The sequence below is a fragment of the Anastrepha obliqua genome, chromosome 2 (assembly GCF_027943255.1).
Source record: "Anastrepha obliqua isolate idAnaObli1 chromosome 2, idAnaObli1_1.0, whole genome shotgun sequence".
NCBI lineage: Eukaryota > Metazoa > Arthropoda > Insecta > Diptera > Tephritidae > Anastrepha > Anastrepha obliqua.
Window position 1 is genome coordinate 5,495,475 of NC_072893.1, and position 26,916 is coordinate 5,522,390.

The 26,916-nt window shown below is 36.7% G+C and overlaps 1 protein-coding gene across 3 annotated transcripts in view; it reads right to left on the reverse strand.

The window, feature by feature from the left end:
- The window catches only part of LOC129239590 (pleckstrin homology-like domain family B member 2), a 92,305-nt gene that overhangs the window by 56,844 nt on the left and 8,545 nt on the right, over positions 1 to 26,916 (reverse strand). For all 3 annotated transcript variants that reach the window (XM_054875200.1, XM_054875198.1, XM_054875199.1), the window contains exon 2: positions 12,486 to 12,528. The gene's annotated coding sequence lies outside the window, so the exon portion shown is untranslated. The remainder of the gene's footprint in view (positions 1 to 12,485; positions 12,529 to 26,916) is intronic.

Here is a 26,916-nt window from a genome sequence, read left to right on the forward strand (position 1 = left end):
AAAATCAGATCCCTCTGCGGTTATTACAAATGTGACGCCTTGATCAAAAAGTTACCGAAACAACCGCCAGGTGACGCTAGCTCATTTGGTTGCCACATCTGTGAATTACATTCCTACCGAATTTTATCGCCATTGCTTGACATTTGTAAAAGTGACTCCGTCTTGAGTAAATCTACCTTTCCAACTTTAAAAAGGGATTTAAATTTGCAACGACGCGTTTGTTTTAAATTCTGCGTTAAAAATGGGTGCAATGGTGCGAAAATCGTAGAACTATTGTTAAATTGTTTCAGTAATGATATTCATGCGAACTACGGACGCAAAAAACTACTGTCAGTAATCAGTTAATAGTATTTGAAAGAAAAATATTGCGAAAAATATATGGACCCGTAAGACTGCAAGACGGTACCTATCGAATTAGATATAATCATGGGCTAGAACTATTAGCAAAAACCGAAACTGAGATAAGATTTATAAAATCTCAGAGGATAAGAAGGCTCGGACACGTGTTTGAATGCCCAAGAAGAGAACAGCTCGATAGGCAGTTGAATTACGGTCTGTTGGTGGCCGAAGAATTGGGCGCCCCAGACAGAGATGGCTGGAAGACGTGGAAGTTGACCTTGAAAAGCTAAACGTTCGGCGGCGAATGGAAGTAGCCTTAGATAGAGATAGATGGCGCAAGGTTGTGAATGAAGCACTGAACCATTGCTAGAACTGTGATACTAAGAAGAAGAATAATGATATTCTATAGAAACCAGCCGTTTAGGACTTGAACATTGAACGCTGAAGACTTGAGCATTACTTATGAATACGTTCACGACGTTGAAGTGACAGACAGTTAATAAGAAATCTTATTTGGGCGTTATGAGACGTTTACGTGAATCAATTCGTTGATTTTGCACCATGCTAACGCACCGTCGCACAGAGCCATCATTATCCGTGAATTTTTTATCAGAATGAAACGAATACCCATTACGGGGAACGCTTTTTAATAGCCGCAAGAGATTAATAGAACAATCGAAGACGGCTCTGATGGTTGTACCGAAAATAAGAGTTCCAGGAATATTTCGAGAGCTGGATCAATCAAACGCTGGAATATGTGCGTTGCAGCTGATGAATTGAAATGTGTAAGCACGAAATAAATTCTTAAGTGAATTCTAAAAATAATTGTTTAATATTGTTTTCACCTAATTCTCTTCTTACATTTTTGTGTATACTGGCAAATTACCTTACAGCAACTTACAAACTTCGCAAATGGAATCAGAAAATTTATTTTCAAAATTAGTCTCAGCGCTTCGCCAATCCCGGCTCAGTAAGTCGCACTTACAGAAGTACTAATTTACAGGTGACTCATCAACTAAAGATTCACACCGACAAATGCACCGCTTGGTGTGGTTTGTATGCCGAGTGCATCATTGGTCCAAATTTTTCAATGGTTAGCGATACAAGCGTCAATCGATTCGTATCGGTCACATTTGCCTACGTTAATACATCACAAAGAAATGTATACAACTCATCCCTCGATTTATACGCTAGAATGGATTCTTGGAAAAATCGTGCAAAACGAAACCGTGTAAAACGAGACACAGAATTCTTACAAAGTAGACGGATATGTTCAATAAACCTGAAGACCGTGTAAATCGTGTAAACAATAAAAGAATTCAAAAATTAACAACTACAACTTAAATATCAGCGTTTACTCTTCTTCTGAGTTTTGTAAAGCTAGATTTCTGCATTTCTTTGGTAAGACTGGTGGAACATCACTATCTGAGTCACTAACAGACGTTTTCCATAGGTTCTGCTTCACTAATTGGATGTTAGCTACATTTCCCACTTGGTTACTAAAAGTTGATTTACTTTTGGATGGCACGAAACCAGAGATTAATATTTGTTTACTTTGCCGGGTTTCTATAAATGGTATTGACTGAGGGCACTACTTTTTGTTCTTTGTAAATTCAATGCTTTTTCAGCATCAGGATCTATTTTGCAGTTCTCTGTAAGTTTGCAGTTATCCACCTCGTCGAAGCCCTTCGCAAATTACTTCTGCTGCAAGTTCTTCAGCCTCATTATTCTCTTCATATCTTCGGGATTTTTTTGTAATACTAATTTCACGAGATTCGCATCTGATATTCCCTCCACCTTAAATAACACTTCAATATCTGGAATATTGAGCTAAATGACATAATGCAAAACTATCAGAATGAGGTCAAAACAAATTTTTTTGTTCTGATTTAAAAATCGTGTAAAAGCGAGTTCGTGTAATTCAAGTACGGGGCAAATCGAGGGACTGTTGTGTATGGCAATTTTAACCAACCCCCGCAGTGGACGCATCAGATTGTGAAAGGGACAACACAAAGTAGTAACACAACGGCCCAACCTCAGTATGTCGAAAATTTTCTGTTGCAATGAATGCATCGCCACCACTCCAATAAACTTTAATAAAGTTATTTTAAACAAACTTCCACAATCCTTGGCGAGGCAGGCATAGAAATTACCACCTGCTGGATGTTCGGTCAATTACAACAGATACTTTGGTCGTGCTAGATTAGAAATTGCGTTCGTTGAATTTGATATTAGCCCAGACAATAAATATCTTCAAATACCTACACAAATTTCTATATTTAACACAACGTGCGCCTACAGGTCTGTTGAAAAGTATTGAAAGCAAAATTAAATGAATGTGAATTATAATATTAAATGAAATACGCTTATTTCAAAGATCCTCCAATCATTTTATATTTTCTATATAATGCTAATACGGAAGCTCCACAAATACTAGGCCTGCTGTAGGCACATTGTGATACCACCAGAGCTGTCTCCTCTCCTCACTCTACATTGTCTTCATTGAACCAACCTGTGGCTTTAATATTTGTAACAAGACTCAGGGAGCCATGCACCCGTATAGAAAGTGTTCTATAGTATCTTCTTCTTCAATGTCGTTACAGCTTCTGTAATAGTCGTTATAAGGCGCTTCCAGTCTACTGGCATGACATGACTGGCCCTGTTAGGGCCCCGAGAAGATTTCTCATGTTTTTCCTGTTTATTTCAACAGTCAGTTTGTGCGGGCCATGTTCCATTACGACCACGTCATTCTACTAGTTGCACAGGTCAGGGACTGAGACTCTAGCCTGTTGGCAGCACTGATAGTGTGTTTATCTATAAGCATCGTACAAGTTGCCAAAGGTATAGGTATGTTCGCTTTGTCTGGTTGGATCGATAATGTGGTACCTAATCTCGCTAGTTCATCTGCTTTGCAGTTGCCTTCTATGGCTCTATGACCCGGCACCCAGAGCAGGTTTATTACAAAGTACTGTGATAGTTCTGTCAAAACGTCGATACATTTCAGGGCCGATTGACTATCTAAATATATGTTTATATCTCTTGTTGTGAGGACATTTTTATTTAGGGCTAGCAGGCCTTCTCTCGCCAATATTTCAGCTTGAAATACGCTGCAGTGATCGGGCAACCGGAATGAGATGTTGGCATGCATTCCTTCAGAATGAAGGCCTCCGCCTACTTGATAATTTAGCTTGGAACCATCAGTATAGATGCTGATTCCGCTTCTATTGTCCATTACCCCATCGTCCCAATCTTCTTTCGTTGGGAAAGTTGTGGTAAAGGATGTGTTTAAATGCAACTCTATTGAGCTACAAAAGTCTCTCGTTTGATGTAGGAAGGGGTATTCGTCTAGTATTCTTGCGTGACCCCTTCTTAGAAGATTCTCTTAACCTAAGTGCCGATTTCGCCGCCAACTGTTTGCTGTAGGCCTCAATCGGTAATAAATGCAGCATGACATTCATCGCTGCCGTGGGCGTAGTCTTTAATGCCCCGCTTATGCAGAGACTAGCACCCCTTTGAATACTTTCTAGGCGTTTTAATGTTGTTCTTCTCTCAAGCGTTGGCCACCAGACTAAGACACCGTAAGTCACGATAGGCCCATTTTCCCTCACAATTCTTTTGCATGTATAGAGTGCTGTGGCTGCTTTTTTTATGGGAGACATTCAAATCATGTTATTTTTCACATATAATTATTAAGAGCCCTATTTTGAAAAAAAAAAATAGTGAATCCTGAAAGAATCTAAAAATTTACTTTTTTTATTTTAAAACAGGATCTAGGAACAACATCTTTTGAAAGACTCTTTATCTGAGATGCCTGTACTTGTAGTATTAGCAATTTCACGCTAAGCCACAAACAATAACAAAAACGTGCTCAATGATTTCTGATGTACTTGCGATTTTTGAAAATCCACTACCTGGTTCGGCTTGTCCTCTTTTACGGTCTTCTAAAATCTATCGATGCACAGCTGACATTGAGGTAAAGAATTCCTTTACGAATTTTCATTGACAAACCTTCTAAAACAAAGCATTTTATCCACGCACAATTAAGGTACTTTCCATTGCAAAAATACACCGCACGTTAACTTCAAGTGCCTTGAACAAAAGAATAAACTGATGGATCGAGATAAAATTGTGTGTGTTAAATGAAACATGAAATCTTTCTAATGGCGTATAAATTTTGAATCCACTGCTGAGCAATGGCATCGCTTTCAATACTTTTCAACCAACCTGTACAAAGAAATGTACTCATAGCTACATAATCTCAAATAATTTATTGTTAAGTGGAGAGGTTAGGTGTTCGAAATTGTAAAATTGGCTGAAAATTGTGAAATTAGGTAAGGCAATAATTCGATAAAATCCTCGTTGAGTGGCAGAAATTCACGATGTAAAAAATGCATGAGAGCGTAAGTTTTTTAGACAAGAGGCTCATCAAATAGTAGAAGTACCAGAGATATTTTCCAACTAATTCGCCACTCAGGTATGCAGTACAAAAATTGTTTGTGTTTGTAAGCTTGGGCAGTTCAATTTAAAAAATTACAAGCATTTTTAAGCGAATTAGTGCTTACTTACAAGTGCATGGGTGTTTGTGTGTTCTATAACCCTGATAAGCGTTTAGTGTTCGAACGACATTCTACATCTAAGATACGTACAACAAAGAACATTTCTCTATCCTGTAATTGAAATTTCAATTCGTTCGATGGGCAATGATGTCATTTGCTTTTGCATGCATTTTTACTGCACTCAAATAAGTGAACAAAAAGAAAAAAAACATTTATGGTTGCAATTTATGTATTTTACGAATGCAAAGACTGTCGTCATACTTCTAGCATTAATTAAAAATGCAAAAAAGCAACGAGACAGTAAATAAATAAATGAAGTCATAATGGAAATAAATTAACAGTTAACAATGATATGCAAAACGAACGAGTCCAAAAAAAAAAACACAAATAAAAATAAAAATTTACAAATTAATACTAGTGCATGTATGGATGGGTGTACATATGTACATATGTATGTACGGCGTAGGCAGCTTGAAGGCAGACAAGTGAGTAAAACTTTGTGTAGGCATGCCGATAAACGTGCATACATACATACGTACATAAGTAAGTAAATGCGGGTCAGTTAAGTGGGGGGTGCTCCAGACATGTGGGACTGCCGCAACAAAACTACGGACTAGCTAACTGCTACATATCTACATATGTATCTATGTATGTGTGTAGTACACTCTATAGTACCCTACCAGTTGTAGTCCAAAAAGAGGGAATCATTTGCAGTACTTTGCCATGAAAAGTCAACAAACTTTGTTCATACAATGGCTTACCAAAGGAAGAGCAAAAATTAAATTCACTTTATCCATATGCGCACATAGTGGGTGTGCCATTAAGACCGCCTATTTGGAACTTAGCGCCATATTTTGTGTCTATCGTAAAGCTTTGTTGTTGTAAGATCGCCCATAAATTTGTTAGCGAATACTGATGGAGTAACAGCGTTTGGTCGAAAATTAAAGCGTATCGTTCCAATAACGTCGATTCGACTGTAATCGTGTGAGTCGCACAACATTATTTGATAGCGTTATGTGTGAGCATTGAAAATACAACATGGACATAACGCTTAGGAAATGTGAAAAGCCACTAGTAAAATTGTGGATTTTCGCCGAGACGGCGTTCAATACTCGCCAGGTGTCTCTGCTTTGCGCGCACCTTCTCCAATTTGTTACGCCAATTGATGACAGGGTTACCTCCACTTGGTCCTTCCATTGGAGGCATGGTATTCTCCTTCGTCGTTATACTCTAACTTTCCATCTGAACGCCTTCTTTGCTGGAGCTTCTGCATCCATACACACTACGTGGCCCAGCCAGCGTAAGCGCTGAATATAGATGCGCTCAACTATGTTAACGTCGTCGTAGAGCTCATATAGCTCGTGGTTCATTCTGAGGTATTAGTTATAGCAAACTTGAAGAGGACTGAAGATTTTCCGAAGTAGCTTTCTCTCGAATACCCCAAGAGCGTCGTTATTAAAATACAATACAAAATTCGACGCAACGTTAATTAAATTGACTTGGTGCTATGCGAAAATCTCAACAAAACAACCAACGTCATGAAGTGATAATGGACTCGTCCACCATAACCTTCATTCATATTGTTTTTGTATTTATATCGCTCATTTTAGTAAAAGCATTAAAACTGTTCAGCTGCGCACTGCTGTTTTAGAGAAAATAACACAATCTTAATGGGATACCCTATGCTGTTGTATGTACAGAGAACTACACAAATATACACAAGTTTTATAGAGGTATACTCGTATTGGTATGTCTTTTTTGCGTGCAGCTGTGCACACTGCGCAGGAATTTAATTAATGTCTCAAGCAGTTTAAGTTGTTTTCTTAAAACTCAAGTTATAAACCATTGCAGGGAGTTTAATGAAAAAGACCCCTACCAACTTCGGTCAAATCGAAATTATAACATTCTGTGACCTTTTGCAACCGTTTGTTTTTTTATCTACTGATCTGAGAAAATAATCACAAAAGTGACTGAAAGGTAAAAAAAACAAGTACAACAACAGCGGGCGCGTAGTGAAACTTTATATGCTCAGTTTATGTTTAGTTAAAGACTTTTAATTGCCCTTCAACTTTCAGGCCACTTTATTGGGCCACCAATTTGTCACCTAGGCCATGTGGGTTGACTCTTCTGGTCTAACATTTGTTGCAGCAAGTCAAATTACTAGTCTTTGTTGAAAAATCAGCTACGATTGACGACTTGAAAGTCAACATTAGACACGTTAGTAGCAAGATAAAGCCTGTTTTGCTGGAGAATGCGGTACAATATTAGGCTGATCGGATACTCTTCATAAAAAGCGACATCTACGCTTTCTACTTGATAATATTTCTAAACGGCAAGTGCCTCTTAAATAATAGTACTTACAAATGGAAGTGGTTTTTTTAATAAATGAAATGCAGCAATTTTTATCGTTTCAAAAAGGCTGTTCTTATATCATTGGGGCTGATCATCACCTGCTTTTGACCAATTTAAATGAATATCTAATTATCCTGCGTTTTACTAAAGTTAGGCTTGAAATATTTTAAACCGTCTCTTGATTTTTTCCTCCATCTATCTGAAATTAACATAATTCGAGGTGAGTTTTCCTTTTCCGATATAATTATGACCCAAAAAGCATCTGGAGAATTAGAATTAATAGAGATGTAAGAATATCAAACTCTACAATTCAAATATAGGTCGATAATCGAAGAATGCTGAATTAAAAAGGCAGCTTGTCGAATTAAGAGGGTATTCTGGTCTAGACGCCTTAATTTTAGGTATTTGTAAAACTAAGATAAAAAAATGAAAAATATTTTTACTATCCATTTTTTTTATGCTTTTTATTAATATTAGAAAAGTATAAAAAAAATCAGTAAAAAAATTAAAAAATCGTGGAATTACAGCCTGCGGAGTGGGGACTACATAAAAAACGGTGCTCCATGGTTGACATAATTCCAACCCTTGTAGTAATCTAAAACAAACAAATTAACAAAATTATTCATTAGTTAGAATGTCGCTATCGGATTACGCCAAATCAAGGAAAAAAAATTCACAAAATAAAGGTTGTGTGGGATACAAAAGATTTTCTGGAAAGAACGAGTCCTCAAGCCGTCCGGTAACATCTGCTGTTCATTGTGCGATTCCCTCCACTCGGCCGGCTTAGACGCCACGTCCCAAAATCCGCTGTATCTCCGAAAATAATTCGAATTTTGAAAAATCCGTTGAAGGGCATATTTTTGAAGGTCTAAGCTTTGAAAATATGCAAAAAAAAAAATCGATTTTTTTCAAATTTCTAGACCAGAATACCCCCTTAATCATTTATTCGACTTAAAATTCATTAAATCCATACACCGATCAGTATTAACCAGCATCTCAAAAAATTGCGGAGAAGTGCTGAATGCTTAAAGAATCATCAAGAGAACTAAAGTAAATGTGTTTAATTTTTAATATTTAAATTCAATACAATGAGTGTACTTTTATTTATATGTATTCAATAAATATATTTTCTGTTAAAAAAAATGTGTATTTAATTGCCACTCGCGAAAAATTTCAAATTTTCAAAAATGACCCGGACTATCATGGATCTTGGCCACCCCAGATCTATAACATCACCCTGAAAATTAAACACGGTTACAAATATATTTTTTTACGATACTATTGGGCGTATTTTTTGATATTCGTATAGATTCAGTATATGTAATGAACTTCAAAACACTTATATAGGGTTATTCAATAGGTGCGCTTCAACTTTTTTCCGACGCAATATTTTTTATTTTTCGCTTTTCATTTTTAAACTTCATTAGTATACATTTCATCATGGAACGCTACACACTTGAGCAACGATTGCAAACCGTGCAAATTTTTTATGAAAATAATCGTTCTGTAGCTGCTACTTTACGAGCATTACGGCCATTTTACGGTCCATTTAACAAGCCGTCCCGTTGTGGGGTAATGTGAAGTCATTGGTCTACAGTAACAAGCCGGCGACGATTTGTGAGCTCAGAGCCAATATTGAACGCGAAATTGCTGGAATTTCGGCCGATTTATGCAAAAGAGTGGTCGAAAATTGGGTTCAACGATTGGACTTCGTAAAACGTGCACGCGGTGGTCATGCAAAAGAAATCGCATTTCATACTTAAATGTATATGTTCAAACTCGATAATAAAAAAAATTTGTTGAAAAAGTCAAACCGTTTGTGTTTTATTCAAAAAAGTTCAAAAGTTGAAGCGCTCTTACTGAAAAACCCTATACTTCAAAAAAGAAATATTTTAATTGCCGGAGGGAAAAATTCTTCAAAGTCCTTAATTTTGGATTTTTTTGTTTGACTTAATATGGTAAAAACTATAGACCTATTATGACGAAAATTTTGCAAAATTATGCATCAAAATCTTAAGCAAGTTTGGTATATTCTTTCTTCGGAGAGCAGGGTGCCTTCAATAGGCAAGGAATGGCAACTTAACCAAATATTCAAATCACACTTTCACCGTATTAAATATTTGCTGATCACATCCCTTATTTGATGCCTGATCCCCGAAAAATAGAATTTTTCCACGACTGAAAAATAGCAATTCGTTTCTGCAATCAGCTCCTCGTTTGAATAAATTTTTCCCCCGCCAGTGATTTCTTTAAAATGGGCCGACGGACCAGGTCCGGCGCATGTGAAACGAGGTGGAACTCTATGTCTAATAAGCTTGCGACCACAACTGCTGAGGCGTGAACTGGTGCGAGTGGTGATGAAAAAGGGGAAATCACTCAACCGAATGCCAAACCCAAGGCCGAAAGGGTTTGTGGGCGACTATCATTCGATAGCGCTCGGGTTGCATTGGTAGGCAAAGGCAAACCTCCAGTTATATTTGTCTCATAAAAAAGCTCCTCATAAAAAACTGTAAGTCCCTTCATCAACAGAAAACAGAGTTTCAAACTTTACATAAAATTATCAAAAATTCAATAAATTCATTAAATTCATTAAAATCTCAAACTTTTTAGCCCATTCCATTTTGGTGTAATAATTTAGCAGTTTAAGGTGGCTCAAAATTGTAGTTGATTTTTGGTACTTTTGCTTGCTGATGATGTAAATCATTTTCTTCAATATAATGAATGTTCGAATTTTTTTATGTAGAGAAAATGCATAAGACCGCAAGCAAAAACAAAACTTCAATGTAGCTGAAACTTGGTAATGCCATCTCTCTGACTTTGCACTGATTTTTCAAGGGACCCCCATGAAAACGAAAATACTATAAATTTGTGTCTAATGAAATATTTTCATAAATTTGTTACATATCATAAAAGGCCGGGCATGATGAGAGCCTTTGTTCGTCGAGAGAGGACTTTACTACGCATTTGCCTACATAGTCCAAAGTAGCACTTGTTGGCAAGAGAGATTCTACGTTGGATTTCCAGGCTGACATTATTATCGGTGTTAATGCTGGTTCCTAATTAAACGAAGTATTTTACAACCTCGAAATCATAAAATCGTCAACAGTGACGTGGGTGCCGACACGCGAATGCGCCGATTGTTTGTTTGAAGGAGGTACTTCGTTTTGTCCTCGTAAACCACCAGACCCATTCGCTTTGCCTCTTTATCCAGTTTGGAGAAGGCAGAACTAACAGCGCGTTTGTTAAGGCCGATGATGTCAATATCATTGAGCCTAACCTAACCTATGATAATAGTCTGCAGAAAATGCATATTTCATAGAGGAAAACAAGAAACTAAATAAAAGTAAAGTATTCCTTTGGAATATAACATTTTTATAATTGTAAAAATATGAACATTTGTGTGTACATTTCAAGGGAACTTTACACTGGATATGATAGTATTACAGCAAAAAACAATATTGTAACACCGACCTCCAGTAAAGCGGTGTGTGGCATCAGTTACTTCAGCTCAATACCTCATTTAACTATAAAATCAGCTGCGTATATACTCTATTAACGGTGTATGACTTAATTATTGTACGGCAATACAAACTCAAATTATGACATTTGCATACATAAATGAATATTGCACAAGCGAAGCCCTCAGAGGATTTCGAAAGAGTTACCCACTTGGAAATTGATACAAATCTCGGAATAAATGTGATTTACTAAAAGCGGAGACACTTTTCCAACTGGCAGCAGTTAGCTTTGTGTGCGTATGCGTTTGCGCGCGTTTATTAACTTTACAAGTACACAGACCCATTGCCATCAACGAAGTAGACGCGAAGCGGAAGTGCCACTTTTGGTTCAACATTTTCCTTCTTGTGTTTTTGTATCTGGCTGCTATTGTTGTTGTCATTAATGAATGTAACCGCATTGCGAACGCTTTGCAAAGTCAAAACAAAAGTACAATATTTACTCATGCGCAAAAAATAAATATACAGTGTCGCTTAAAAGCGTGCAGCTATTTTTGCAATGTTTTGAATGCTAACTTTTTGTTCCTTTCTTATAAAAATACAATTCACATAACAAAAATAATTTAAATCATAATTCGAAACTTAAAAACAAAATTTTAAACGACAAAACTTCACCAAATTTCAACAATGTGTCTGTGCAATTCTTAATTTCAGTAAATTTGAGTTCGCTACTTTTCATAGTTGGATTCGTGGCAATATGATTTATTACTGATAAGGGGTCGCCAGCATCAAACCGCATTTTTCTCACCTCATTTCTTTCGTTCTCTTCCTTTCCATTGAAGATTCACTCTTTGAGAGGTATTCAGTCACCAGTCAAGGTTAGCAGCTCCACCGCGCGCAGGTGTAATGAGGAGATTAGAAGTGATAAGTTAGAGGCATCATGCCGCAGGATCGGCAATTAAATTGCACATTCCTTCCCTTTGTGAAGCAAAGATTACGGTGATACGAACACGTCCTAAGAATGAGCAGCGAAAGAGCGACCAAAAAAGTTTTTGAAGCAACGCAATGGCCCACCCCGCACTGTAATGCCAATATGATGACTTCTCATAGTTTAGAAATGGTGAGACTTTTCGTTGAGAATCTTACGAAATCTTTTCATAGAACGTAATTGTGTGTCTATGCAGAACTCATATAACCGCTAAATTGTTAAAATGTGTTGACAACAAGATTTTTTAAACTTGCATGGGCTACAAAGCTGCACACGCGAAAAAGTTAAAAAATTTGATAAAATTTTTTTTAATTTTGAACAATTTTTGTTGATTTTATAGCCAGTTTAGGACTATCATTCAGGAGTGCGTAGTTTCGATTCGTTTTTTTCTATATTTTTATTTTTTATTTGAGAAGCCTTTGATTTGTACTGTTTTTTTTTTTTTTTTTGTCAAATATGAACACAATTAACTGTACGTTTTCGCCTGGCACTCACTGTATGTATTATTGAAGTCAACAACCTGGGGAGAAACCGAAACACTGTCCAACTGCTTATAATGTGTTTTTTAGCACACACTGGCAGATACGAGAGTACAAAAGCCTACTTCAGTTACAACAGCGGAAACGTTTTCCATATTCGTTTAAAAATTGATTGGTGTACCATATTGTTTGGTGGCCATTCGAAAAGGACAACAACGTCTGATTTCAAATTTTCTATTGTATAAATAATACTTTTATGGAACAGGAAAAGAATTATTCTTAGTGTCGTATTTGCATAGTAAAATAGTCAACTTACATTGATTGATGTTTTTGGTTGGAAATCAAAGAGGTCGCATAATCTAGAATGGAAAGAGAAATCGACATTAGACATTTTTTTTAGAAATTTGTTTACAATTTTTAGTACTTATTGTTAGAGAAAGTTTAAAGCTTCTAAACTAAATTAATTTAATTTTTATATTGTTCGGTATATGATACACAAAATATAGTTGATAATCATACAGTTGCGCTTGAGAGTAGAGAGGAGCCTAATATTTGAGACAAATTGATATTATATTATATAAGGTGGCGCAAAATTAATCATCCATTTTTGTGTTTGAATGATTGGTTTACTGAATAAAAAATAATGATTTTTACAGACCTACAGGAGCTTTTTTCATCGCAGAAATACACTAGGGCATTGATTGCCGAGGGGCGACCGCTTTTAGAAATAATTTTTTCTATCAATTTGGTGTTTCATGCACGGAGATGCGAACCTACGCACCATCGAATGGTAGTCACGCACCAACCCATTCGGCTTTATATATTAATATTAGTCATAGAATTTTTTTATTTCATTTTTCAGGTGAAAATGCTGACATCTCCTTTAGCGGGCTAACCGTTCTGGTTATGGCGATCACTATACATATATAATATAATACTATCATATCAATCTGGATACCACTTTACGGGCAAAATCAACTTGTAACATAGAGATTTTTCAAAAACCCATGTACATAACACATGGGCTGAAAAGACCCGGGCTTAACACATAGATGGCACTAGTTGTCTTGCATTCACCTCTTTTTCAGTTAGTACTAACCTTAAAAAGACAGCTGTTAGAATTTCATGGCATCCTATCCATTAGTTCGTGAGTTGTTGTGTCGAGAATGACACTACTTTTTTATTTTCAAAATAATGGATCAAAAGGAATTTCGTGTTTTAATTCTACACTGCTTCTTGATAGGAAAAAATACCGTGAAAAGTATTATGGGGACTCCGCTCCATCAGATATAACAATAAAACGATGGCTCGCTGAATTCAAGCGTGGTTTTAAAAAAACCGATGATGCACAACGGGGCGGTAACACTAGGAAACATCAAACAAATCCACAAAATCGTTTTGAATGATCGCAAAGTGAAGTTGCGAGAATTAGCTGACATTGTAAAGATATCAAAAGACTGAATTGGCTTTATATTGCATGAGCATTTGACTATGAGAAAGCTTTGCTCACTGTTGACAAAGAACAAGAACGTCTTGATGATGACGAAACAATGGCAAAACTACTCGAATTGAACTTCAAATTGCTCTCACATCCGCCATGTTCGCCAGATTTGGCTCTCAGCGACTACTGGCTGTTCGCAGACATAAAAAAATGCTTTTTGATCTCATGCCATAAAGCCAATCTTTTAAGACATGCTTTCATGATGTCGGCTCGAGTACCTGCAAATCTCTATTTAGTGACAACTTGAATGTGGAATAAACTTTTCAACCACCTGCTAGTAAAGTTGCTGCTATTTCCGACGATGCTACAGCGATCGCAACATCGCGAAACATTTGTAGAAAAATATTTGCGTGTAGAATACATATAGTTCTTCTTCTTCTTCTTAATTGGCGAGAACCGCTTACACAATTTGTGCCGAGTTTAACAAAGCGCGCCAGTCGTTTCTTTCTCGTGCTAACCGACGCCACTTGGACACACCAGGTGAACCCAAGCCCTTCTTTACAACGCAGAAGTGGCCTTCCTCTTCTACTATCAGCTGGTACCGCATCGAATACTTTGAGAGCCGGAGCGTTTCTATCCATTCGGACGACATAACCTAGCCAACGAAACAGCTGGATCTTTATTCTAAGTCGAACCTGAACACAAAATATGCTATGTAGTAGATATGTAGATATTTCTAAAACTTCCTCGAGACCAAAAATTATAATCAAATATTTTGAATTAGAAAAATTTCGCTTAGACAAGTTTCACTGTGCTTTCATGCCGGTACGAGAATTCTTAAGAGAATGAATGATTGCACTATCTCCAAACTTGTTATTTTCTTTAGGGGCCAATATGACTTTAAAAGGAAATGTGCAAACGTCCGCCCACATTTTGCCTGCAATTAAACTCCCCAGTGTTAATGATGGTGAATAACAGACTTCTGCATCCGCGAAATGCGTCATTTTCAACCAAACATAAAACGATTTTCCTGCTTTGCATATTCGGGAACGATGAAGCCGGATGCACATAGCCGCCACAACAACATACCACACAAGTTCACTGAATACTTGTACACCAGCAACTGTTGTGGAATTGAAGTATTTCTGAAGAACTGCACTCCAGCTGCAACATGCCAAATGAAATTGTGAAGAAGATATGTACATCACACGGCGGAGCACATCGGCAGCGTCTCGAAGGCAGCTAATGATTTGGCTAGTTGAAAAATAACATGCTAAATAATGTTGATGGAGCAAAAATATTGTATCCCTGCAGGGAAAACATGAACTACTGAAACTAATATCTGATGCTGTGTGTTGGGGAGGTGATTATGAGATGGCTGCCGTTTCTGTGCTTTTCAAATACAAAGAAAAGGATGGTTAATAAAATGCTAATTATTAAATTTATAAATAATAAATTGGTCAAATAACTAAAAATGAATTAAGACTGCAAGTTTGTTGGTAACTCGGCGCCAGTGGCTGTTGGTTGTTGTTCTTGTAGTAGCATAAAAATTGCCCATACATCTAGCGGGAATGTTGATGAAGTGACTGTCCTTGGACGGATATCAATCCGGGTCATCCCAGTAGCGTAAACTGACTATCGTGGAGGCAGTGGTACTCCCTGGCTTACAATTTGATTATATGGAAAAGAGGAAATATGCGAACTAGTCATGATGCTAAATTCACTAGAAGCAAACCAATTCGGTACTGGTGGAATTCCCGGTCAAAAAAGATTTCGAAGAGAGATAGATACCAGAGTTGCTATTCACATTTCTGGCCTAACAATAGAAAAATGAACATTGGTGGCTAAAAACTGTTTTGCTGTTTCTCAAAACAATGTCCATGATGATCAATACACTTTTGCTTTCGTTTCAATCAAATTTCAAAGCACTTTGCCCAGACACCTTTCCTAGGCGTTTTTTAAATCGTGTGGGATCCAAGGCGTACACGAGAAAATTATGGTACACATTTTTCGCGGTGTTAAATGATGGTGCTTGCCGGATAGATCAATGATTAATTTTTGTCTTGTTAATTCACTGTACACAACACTAATATGGCTCAAGCATCAAAATGTTCTGATTGCGTTTATGGTAAAATATGTCAAACTTTTCAATGGAACCGTCAGGTGGTGCCTGACAACGCTGAAAATGCCCAAGACCAGAAATATAAATAGCAACCGTAAAAGCCTCAGGAAAAACCGCTCATTTTCTTCATCTGCTTAAATCTACATAAGTTTTCTCATATTAATAAACGAATGGATTTCTGGTCAAGGGTTCTATGATTTGGGTGGCATTAAAACCGGGGAACAAAAGTGGGAAAAACCGAATTTATTAAGGTGTTTATTAAGAGTTGTTATTGTTTTTGCAGTTGCAGACCACTTTAAATATTTAAAATATATTTAAAAAATACTAAAAAAAATATTAAAGAAACCAAAAATAAAAAAACCTATTAAAAAATAAAATATTAAAAAAAAGTATTAAAAACAATAAATACTCGTATTAAAAAAAATTTAAAAACATATTAAAAATTAAGAAAATAATAATTAAAACCGTCTGGTCCTCGAAGAAACTCGCATTTTCCATTCCCAAGCACACTTAAAAAATTTAATACTTGTAAAATCAGTTAACTACAAGGAGCGCCATATTTTATGTCAGTATATAAACGCTGAATAACTTTGTCATTTACCAATCGATCGACTTCAATATACATGTTGTCGATACGTCAATTCAGTACAATTTCAATCATGGATCGCTTTACACCGAAGCAACCGAAGTCGACGCTATAAACCCGAAATGCTTGACAAGGTGATGACAAACGCGGAAAAAAGATCCCAGTTTGGGATTATTAATAAAGGTGACCACTTGATTTATTGATACCACTTGATTGATATAATATTAAAAAAATAGTTTTAATACATTTTAAATACCCAAACCCTATAAAAATACCTCACTTATACAAATCAGTTGTTTTTTTTTTTTTCAAAGTTATTCAATGTTTTCATACCAACATAAAAGATGGCGCACCCTGCAAATCCACTTTTCGAGGGGGATTGAAATCCGATAAATAATTGTTAGTAAATTTTTGAGCAAAATATCCGGCAATATGTAAAAAATTTTTAATTCTTATTTAATTAAAAAATAAAATTTTACTAAATTGGATCAGTGCCAGAACGTGACATAAGAGGTGTTGTTGTTGTTTTAAAACAATATAAAATATATAAAAAAAATATTGAAAACAAAATATTTAAAAACATATTTAAAAAACAAACATTAAAAAAATATATTTAAAAATTATTAAAAAACCAAATATCAAAAAACTATTAACAAAGTAATATTAAAAAAAAAATTAAAAATATTAAAAACAAAATATTAAAAAAAAACATATTTAAAAAACATATTAAAAAAACATACAAAAATAATTTTAAAAAAATATTTAAAAAAGTATTAGTAAACCAAATATCAAAAACATTTTAACAAATTAATATTAAAACAAATATTAAAAAAAAAATATATAAAAAAAATTAAAAACAAACTATTTCTACTTTATTGTTTATTTCAGAATTTTTTTTTTATTACAGATTAAAAGAATAACTGTATGTATGTAGTTTAGTCCAGCGCATAAACACCAACTGTAAATTGGATTGTCTGACTACAAACCCGGAAGTAGTCACGGTACTAGTTCGCATTTGTCTCTAACTGAAGTTATTAGCATTAGCATTGTTATTGCAATGGCAGAGAGTGTGGCAAATTAGTGTGACATCTAAGAAGACTTTTACATTCTTCATGACGACGCATCTACTTGCCCACTTTTTCACTATATATCCCACTTTTATAGTATGATTCCAGCAAAGTAGCCTTTTTCTAAATTTACACGATGATGCTTGCAACATCAGAAGTGGTAGTCAGCTCGCAAGGCCAATGCGTTCACACGCAATTTTGAACGCTCAGCACTTCTCTTTTCCCTATAGGGTAAATAGTTCTATCCATGTATGCTTTGTATGTGTGACGAGAATACGTATGCAACGCACCCTCACTACCAACCGACCAACTGCCACATGTGTTTCACTTCACTAGAAAGAGCGCATCCAGACAAGCAGCCAAGTGATCGCATCATAGGCAGAATTTAAAGACAGCAGAACAGTACCCATCAGAACAAGAAGTCATCAAAGCAAGTGGGAAATTACTTACAAGAAGCGATTACGTTGGCTGCCATAAGTGTCAGCTCAAGTGCTGCACATGCATGACTCAATGCGGGAGTCATGATGGTCACCAAGCCACCAAGCCACCAAGTCACCATTAAAGCGCTTGCAGTCGAGGTGTCAAGTATGATTCTAGCGACAACTGAGCACTTGAAGACTTGCGCTGGTTAACAGCAAAAACCGACACAAACAACAGTTAAGCGATTCAGCAATTCATTAGGCGCAAAGTTGCCAACTGCAAACGATTCACATAAAACGCTTGTTCAGCTCTATAAGTTATAGTACCGAGCATATATGTACATGTATGTGTATATATGGGTGTGGAAGCATGCAATAAAAGCGAAAAGGATTGGAAGTGTGGCCCATTTGTTCGTACGTATGTACATATCAACTTTGAGGACTTACACTTGTGTTTCTTCAAGTATGAACAAGTGCTTTCTTCCGAGTTTACTTGTCTGAAATGCAAGTCAAAGTCAATTGACTTTTGTCACAGTTACGTTGGTGATTTACACTAAAACTACAATGGTTACAAAATATTCTGCACTAAATACTGATAGTTCATTACCTTAGTGCTCTATGGTTCACTAATTTATTGGACGGCGTGCGATAAAGAGACGTACGTTAAAAGATTGGAATGCATGAAAAGGATTCCAGGAATATGTGTAACCGGTGCTATGAGCACACTAGCGGCAATAGAAGGAATTCTCAACTGGCATGCAGTCAAACAGCCAATGGATGGCAGAAAGGTATAGAATCCAGATACCATTCATACAATTTCCCTACATATGGGTCCAAAATGGCGGATGGAGGAGGAGCGTCTGTCTTTTGCCCTCAATTTGGTCTCCAAAATTCTTTCTCCCTAATTACTGTAGTATATTTCAAGCTGAAAAATATTTGTTGGAGTACTGACGCAACACTGCCTCACCCCACATGCAACGAAGCGAATGCTAGGGATCTTTGGAGCACCTACTTTGCCACTGCCCTGTTCTTTGTAGGACTCGACAAATTTGCCTAGGATCAACATATTTTTCGTCCTTGAAGGATATTGCTTACAAAAGACTGAGGGCCTTGTTAAAGCTCGCTAAGTACATTAAGAGTTACATAAAATAATATAAATTATCGTTTGGAGTTGCCTACGCCTACTTCTAATGCCTGTAACGCCTGTAAGACCCGAAGAAATTCGAAAGCCAAAACACCTGAAGGAACTAGTCTGGCATTTTAGCTTTTTGCTGCTTGCCAATCGGAAAAGTTTGCCCTATTAATCCTGAATGTTGCGCTGGCCAGATACAATTGAGAATGAGAAAAAAACATTCGAATTTCGAGGCCATTGGATATGTATAATAAGAGTTGTGTATAGAATAAATTACTGCTGAATTCTTTAAAAAAAAACTTAATGCCATGCACATAAATTGATTTTTAACTTTTGAAAATTTCGGTCGTCCTATGTGTCTACAACTGGGATTTTACTGCAGCATGGAATTTGTAGAATTTGAAAGACGATACCAACTGGTGGCGCGCAGTGAAATATTATCCAGCAGTTCTGACGCAAATTCCTCCGTAAGTAAAATCTGTTTGAATCGATAATGAAAAATAGAGTTGTTTTACATTTCTTCGCACGTCACAAGCGAAACTGACTACAGCGCAGTTCACACGAAGTCACAGCTGCAAGCTCAACTAACGATTGGCACGCTGTGAAATTGAAATGTGATGCTTTCGTATGATGGTATGTTGTTGCACGTGTGGATGGTGATTATAGACGGAATAAAGAAAAATCACATGCATGCATTTAATAAGCCTGTCGCGATGGATCCGTTGCGGCAAAGCCGTTGACTAAAGAGACAAAAAAAACCGAAGAACTTCGTGAATTAGATTTTGTTGGTAGTGAAATATATTAGATAATTAGCATTAGAAAAGCGTTACTAAAAATGGAAACTATTAAAATAATAATAATATGAGTGTTTTTTGAAGAGGTTCTGATAGAATTTATGGTAGTCGTAGATGGTGAGGGTGACCACAACTTCAATTTGGTTTGGTTGGTTGAAGTGGAGATTTATCCAGAATACAACTTGTGCTTCCGCACCATTTGTTGCCACATCTCCGATACCAGCGTTACTTACAGCGTGACTATATCCAATCTGTGCGGTTTAAGAACCTTATTAGGTTGTTGAGATCTAGTCAGACAGTTTTTCGAGACTCTCGAACAGTGGTTTGCCCAGAGTTGACTTTCTCTCCTTCTCCTATAGAAGGCATTCACAGAGGAAATAGAAAATCGTTTGCTTTTTCTCCGATTATTCACAACTGAGACAATATGTTTTTTTTTGAGGGTTGCCCATTTTGGCTGCTTGTTCTCCGACAGACCAAAAGTCAATTATGACTGCCGTGAGTCTTCAAGCGTCCCGCCGTTTCATGTTCACCAATGTTGATTTTTTTTGTGGTTGTAGTTGACCCATTACGTTCTGCTAATTTTGCATGTCGTCTGGTCTCTCCATCTTCAATCCGTGATTCGGGGGTATTTTGAGGAAATTGTATTCTTGATTGCACCCAGTGGTGTGAATACCGATTCTTCATGGTAGATCCCGCTCATCTGCTTTTTCGTTACCTTCATTGTTCTTATGTCCCGGGACACAGATTAAAGTAACTTTATGGTTTTCACTCAAGGTGGTAAGGCTATTCCTACTTTGTCCCACCAGTTAAGAGGTTGTTGCAGCCGAATCCAGTGACTGCTGTAATCCGCTTGGCTATCCGAAAGAATAGCAATATTGCACTTAAAAGAGAGGTCTACGATTAGTAGCCTACAAGCTTCCTCAATTGTCAGTACTTCAGCCTGGAAGACACTACAGACATTAGGAAGACGGACAGATTTTTCAATTTTAAGTCTATGATAATATATGCCGGCTCCAACACCACAGTCCATCTGTATAGACTATACTGTCGAAGTTGCTTAGTGAGAATCCCGACTTGCCTCTCAACTGGCCTGTTTCTAAATTCTTGCGAGCTTTAAGTTGCATTTGAATAAAAAAGTGCACGATACAAAATTGTAATTTTTTAAACGGTTGTGAACGGTTGTGCCGAACAACTAGAAATGTCCAGCTTTTGTGCATTCCGGCATGACATACGGCACGTGCGTGGCGCTCTCTACCCAAAAACCCATAATCTATTTGGCTGTCAGTCAAATTCGTTGCCGCAACGAGTCCATTGCGACGGGCCTATAAATGTCGCCCACTGTGACGCCATCGGATGCAACACCAATGCTGCTCCGAATTACAATCAAAACAAATGATGCACACATACATCACACGACGCGGTGGCATGAATACAGAAAAGTTATAATAATAGAAATAAATTATTTGAAACAAGCAGCAACGTCATTTTGTCGTCACAGTTCAGTGATATTGAGAAAGTGCGTCCGGTTTTAAAGACGCCCTGCAGGTAAAAATGAAAACTTACATGATGAGCAAAGATTGCAACTTGAATTTTGTAGTGTCTCAAGTCTTCTTAATAACCAACCTCACGTATTTCAGAACCAACTCAAAACTGCGTGAAAAGTATTCAATATGAATTCAGTTGAAAGATTTTTGACTTTATTTTGAATATATCCAGTAGCAGTGCTAAAGTCGATTTTCCTACGTGGCATGTATGTATGTATTGATTTTGTATTTTTAAGCAAATATATGTAGGTGTACGAGTATGTGTTGTCCCACAAACCGTTACGAAATTATGATAATTAGGCAAGCCATAAATTAATACTCCCTTAAATCCTTTGGTTTTGGTTAAAAAAATAAAATTTGAAAATAAAAAAAACATAATGAGTCGGAAAAGCTGAAAAAATGTACATTTCTTCGCCATTCTGGTGATTCATTTTTTACTCTCGTGTTGCAGCGTTCCAGAATAAAGATAAAAAAAAGCGAAAATTCGATACATTCTGCAACATCACCAGGGAGAAAAGTTGAAGCAGGCGACTAAAAAATGTGTGCTCTTTATGGGCCCAATAGAGTAAAGAATGTCACAACAAAGCAGTGATTCTTCAGGTAATAGGGGCATCGAAGATAAGGAACGCTATGCAAAGCTAATCGTTGCACACGTCGATAAAATCGTGGAGTGGGAAGACTGTTTGACACCGTCAAAATAAAGCGAAAAAAACGCTGAGAACTCTTTTTATTCATTTAGTACTTGTACGCGCATACAGTTCATTTAGTCCCGAATTTAGACATTTCTTAACGAGCTTAAATTAAATTTTGTTTGCTCACATTTTATACATACATACATACATACTTACATAAACACACATGCACATCTGAAAGGGAAGTAACACTGAAATCATGCGTCACGTCTGCTCATCAACTCTTTCACACCATCTATAATTTTACTCCGAATAATTGCTTGTAAAATGAACGATTGTGAAATGAAAATATGTTAACAAAGTACGGGCTGTACGATACGAAATGAGAGCTCCCAAAATAGCACTGCCGTAGTCATTCATGACTGCATGGCTGGTGCACAAGTGCAAGGAATATTCGATTATTGCCTGTAAAATGACATGGAAATGAGGCGTTAAAAGTGAGTTTTTCACCTGCGTAAGGGAATTGAGATACATTCCTAACGTTGGAACTGAAAAATATTATGATTTTCGCTGCATATAAATAAAGCTGTGGTCGACTTACATCACTCCCAAAGAGAGGGAAAACGCTAAATTCAGTGGTGCCGAAGCTAGAAATATTTTTTTTTTAATATTTGACCGTTTACTATATTTAAATGGATAGGAATTAAACACAACAATACGCACAGAAAAACAACATTCACGATTTTTCCGCTGAATTGGCAAAAATATATGGCCTCTACTCCGATAATCCCGTCATAAATCAACTATTAACAAATTATCGCTATAATTTTTAAGCCAGCGTTCGATGCGTAAGGGTCATCTGAGAAAAACTGATACTAACTACCAACAGGACTATCGCAGGTGATGAGTTACATGAGCTTTATTACGACATAGACTTAGCGCAGCGAATAAAGATCCAGCGACTTCGTTGACTGGATCATGTCGTCCCAAGAGATAAAAACTCTCCGACTCTGAAAGTATGCGATGCCGTATTAGTTGGTGGTAGCAGAGGACGCGGAAGACCTCTTCTGCGTTGAAAAGATAAGGTGAAGAAGAGGAGAAGGACTTGGTTTTACTTGATGTGTACAATTGGCGCCGGAAACAAACGACTGGCGCGCTTTGTTAAACTCGGGCAAAATCGAATAAGCGGTTATCGGGCCAATTAAGAAGAAGAAGAACTGCCAACACGAATAAATCGGTATAGAAGCACAGATGTAAATCTCTGAATGCATCCGTATCTGGCACCATAATTTATATTAACAAAACTGAACTGAACATGGAAAATACGGGGATCTTTTAAAAGTGACGCCTACATATCGGTAGTGAATAATTCCTAGGCGGTACCTCTTTTATGTCATCTTTGACGTTAGTCAAGTAGACAGATGTACAATTTTCACGATAGAACAATGTGTTAAAATTATTGAAATTTGTTACGGAAATGGTCGATCTTTATAAATACAATAACATATCGCAAAATTCGTGATTTTTTCGTCCAAATGAGTCGACAATTCAAAGGTTGTGAAAAAATTTCAAAAAACTGGTTCTGTCGAGGATAGAAAAAGGACTGGAAGACCAAAAACTGGGCGTTCTATTAAGAATAGAGTTGCTGCATCGCAATTAGACAAACAATTAGACATTCATGAATCGACTGTTCGGCGCATTCTACCTGTAGACGCGCTCATGGTGGGCAATAAAAGATGTAATTTTTCATAAATAATTTTATATGTACATATCTATAATTGGTGCAAATGGAGGAGCCTAGAGTTTTTAATTCCGAACGGCAGATATTTTTATGAGGAGCTGTTTCATTACAGAAATATATTCGGAGGCTTGCCATTACCTCCGGAGTGCGACGGCTATTAGAAAAATCTTTTTTTTATCGTTATGGTGCTTCGCGATGACTCGAATCTGCACTCTTCTGAATGGTGGTCACGCACCAATCCAGTCGGATACGGCGGCTGCCACATATAATTGTTAAAGGCCGTATTTTGAATAAAAAATAGTGAAGTTTGAAGAAAATAACTTTTTACATGTTTTATTTTAAAACATCTAGGCGCGTCTTTTGGAGGACCCTCGATAATTTCACGCTGCTCAAGTCAAGTTGTTATGAATGCCGATTACATTCTGGTTTTTAAACCAAACTATTTCCATTTATTCAGCGAGGCAGATATTAAAGCTAGGGCTTCTGAGACTAAAGGCACGAAGAGCATAGCCCAATCGCTTGATGCCACAATACCACCAGTGAGTGAAAGATATATGTAATTGGCGCTTACTCCCTTTGTTGAGTGTTTAGCCTATTTGTGGTATGCGTCTTTATATTTCTCCACAAATTGAGAGACGTACAGACTTATGCCGCCACCGAACGGCAGATGGTTCTTTATGAAGAGTTTTTTCAAGGCAGAAATACACTCGGATGTTTGCCATTGACTGCGTAGGAGTGACCGCTATTAGAAAAACCATTTTCCATCGACTACGGCGGCCGCTAATCCTTGTTTTACTAAATAAAAAATTTAAGTTTTTTAGGTCATGATTAACGTTTGATAATCATTAATATGCACTCTCATTTTACTAATTGCATGTTAAAAAATACAGGTGAGCGATAAGTGATAAGTGCTGAAAAATCCATTTAATAAACGTCTATCGATAAAGGCAACAAATTTGTCTTTGATTAAATTATTTTTTTATTAATTTATTGACGGAATTTTTATTAATTATTTATATGGTGCTGAATGCAAATTGCGGTAGCAAAGAAATTATGAAACTTTAATTATTCTTCATTGGTTCTCCACAATATTCTCGCGCCTATGAACTTCTAGCGCTGCAATGCAATAATGGCTTCAATTTTTATTATATCAATGACACCATTCAACAGTTCTTTCCACGGAATGTTTCAGTATAAATATGTATGTATGTACGTATGTTTGAAACGAATTTCCTGGTGCCACAAATCGAATAATATTTTGTTATTTTTATTTTTTGTATTTTCCGCCTTTCGCTGGTATTTGATGCAGCAGAATCAATTTTCTTGTTCGTGCTGTTTCGATGCTTAGTTGTGTATTGTATTTGATACATTCACTTTCAATTTGTGCATGGAATAAAGTTTTTCCCTATGGCCTTCTTTTGTTTTAGTGATTTTCTAGCTCTAGTGATTTTTTTCTCTTTGATATCCGTTCTGGTTATATTTTTATTTTGAGGAAAGAAAGCTTCCCCGCCTACACCAATCTACTGGGCAGACATTGCTTTATTTGTAGGTAAGTATGTGCATATGTTTATATGTAGTCTGCATAAAAACATATTTGTACAGGGTGTGACTTTATTGCGTTTTTATAGAATTAATTAGGTTCACATTTTGAATTTATGATCTTTTGATATATTTGATAATATTAATATATTTAATAATTCAATCAAAATTATTCAAACTAAAGGGTTTTCCAATAACAGGTGTTATTTTGAATTGGATTGCGCTATCGAGAGATGATTAACGACTTTTATGGCCGGAATTGGATGGTATTGATCTGGACAACGTTTATTTTCAACAAGACGGTGCTACGTGCCACGAAACCATTGATCTTTTACAGGAAAAGTTTCCAGACCGTGTTATCTCTCGAAGAGGTGATCACAATTGGCCGCCGAGATCTTGTGATTTAACCCCTTGTGACTTTTTTCTTTGGGACCACATGAAAGAGAAGGTCTACGCCAACAGCCCAGGGTAGATTCAAGACTTCAAGATGGAATTCGTGAGGCTATCGAGGGCGTAGGGCAGCCACTTTGCAATTCGGTTATGGAAAATTTCATTTCCGCTATTAACGGCATACCTTCCTCTTTATAATGAAATAAACATCCGATCATTTATATTAAAAAATAGCATTTTTCTTTGAATATCAAAATAACACCTCTTATTAGATAACCCTATATTACTCTTAACATAATTCCAAAATTTTTAATTAAATATATATTTTTTTAAATTAATATTCTCATAAGATAAACTCGATTTACGATATGGTTGCCAATTGAGCGATTTCCTGAAATTAAAATCGTTTCTACTTTCATCTATTTATTTTTTTTTCTCGAATATTTATGTATTTCCCTCGTTACTAATTCTTTATCTTTTTCTTTAATACCTTCTACAACTTCAACTTCAACGAAGGTCTTCTTCTTCTTGATTGACGCGATAACCACTTAAGTGATTTTGGCCGCATTTAACAAAGCGTGCCAGTCGTTCCTTTCTCGTGCTAACCGGCACCAGTTGGACCACCAAGTGATGCCAAATCCTTCTCCATCTGATCTTTCCAACGTAGAGGAGGCCTTCCTCTTCCTCTGCTGCCACCAACTGCTACCGCATCGAATGCTTCTAGAGCCGAAGCGTTTGTATCCATTCGGACGACATGGCCCAGCCAACGAAGCCACTGGATCTCTATTTGCCGCACGGCTCGCACGATCTTTTCCGGCATCAGGTTGAAAAAGTCGCACAACAACGAGTCACCCTGTCTGAAACCTCCTTTGGTATCAAACTGCTCGGAGAGGTCTTCCCAATTCTAACGGCTTCAGGTCAATCATTGTAAAAAACCTATGGTTGTATGTTTGACTTTAATAAATAAATTAACACATAAATATCGACTACATCTATATTTTGTAATAGAAAAAATACATACATATGTCGATTAAATCAGTTACGGTCAATCGTATGATATAAGTTCACTTTGAGTTATGTTTTAAATCGAAGCATTTTTCCTTAAAAGTAATTTTATTTAGATGTTTAATTTCATTGTCGACTGACGTTTATCGATCGGCTGGCGCTTTAGGAGCCTTTGCTCCCAAAGTAATCATTTTAATTATTTTGTCGGTATTTCCATCGCATGGCGTTTTAAGAGTTTTTGCTCCCAAAAAATTTGGCAATAATCAACACGAGTTTTGAGCACTTTGAAATTTGCACTTTTCTGTACTCAAATTGAATGGACTATAAAACTACAT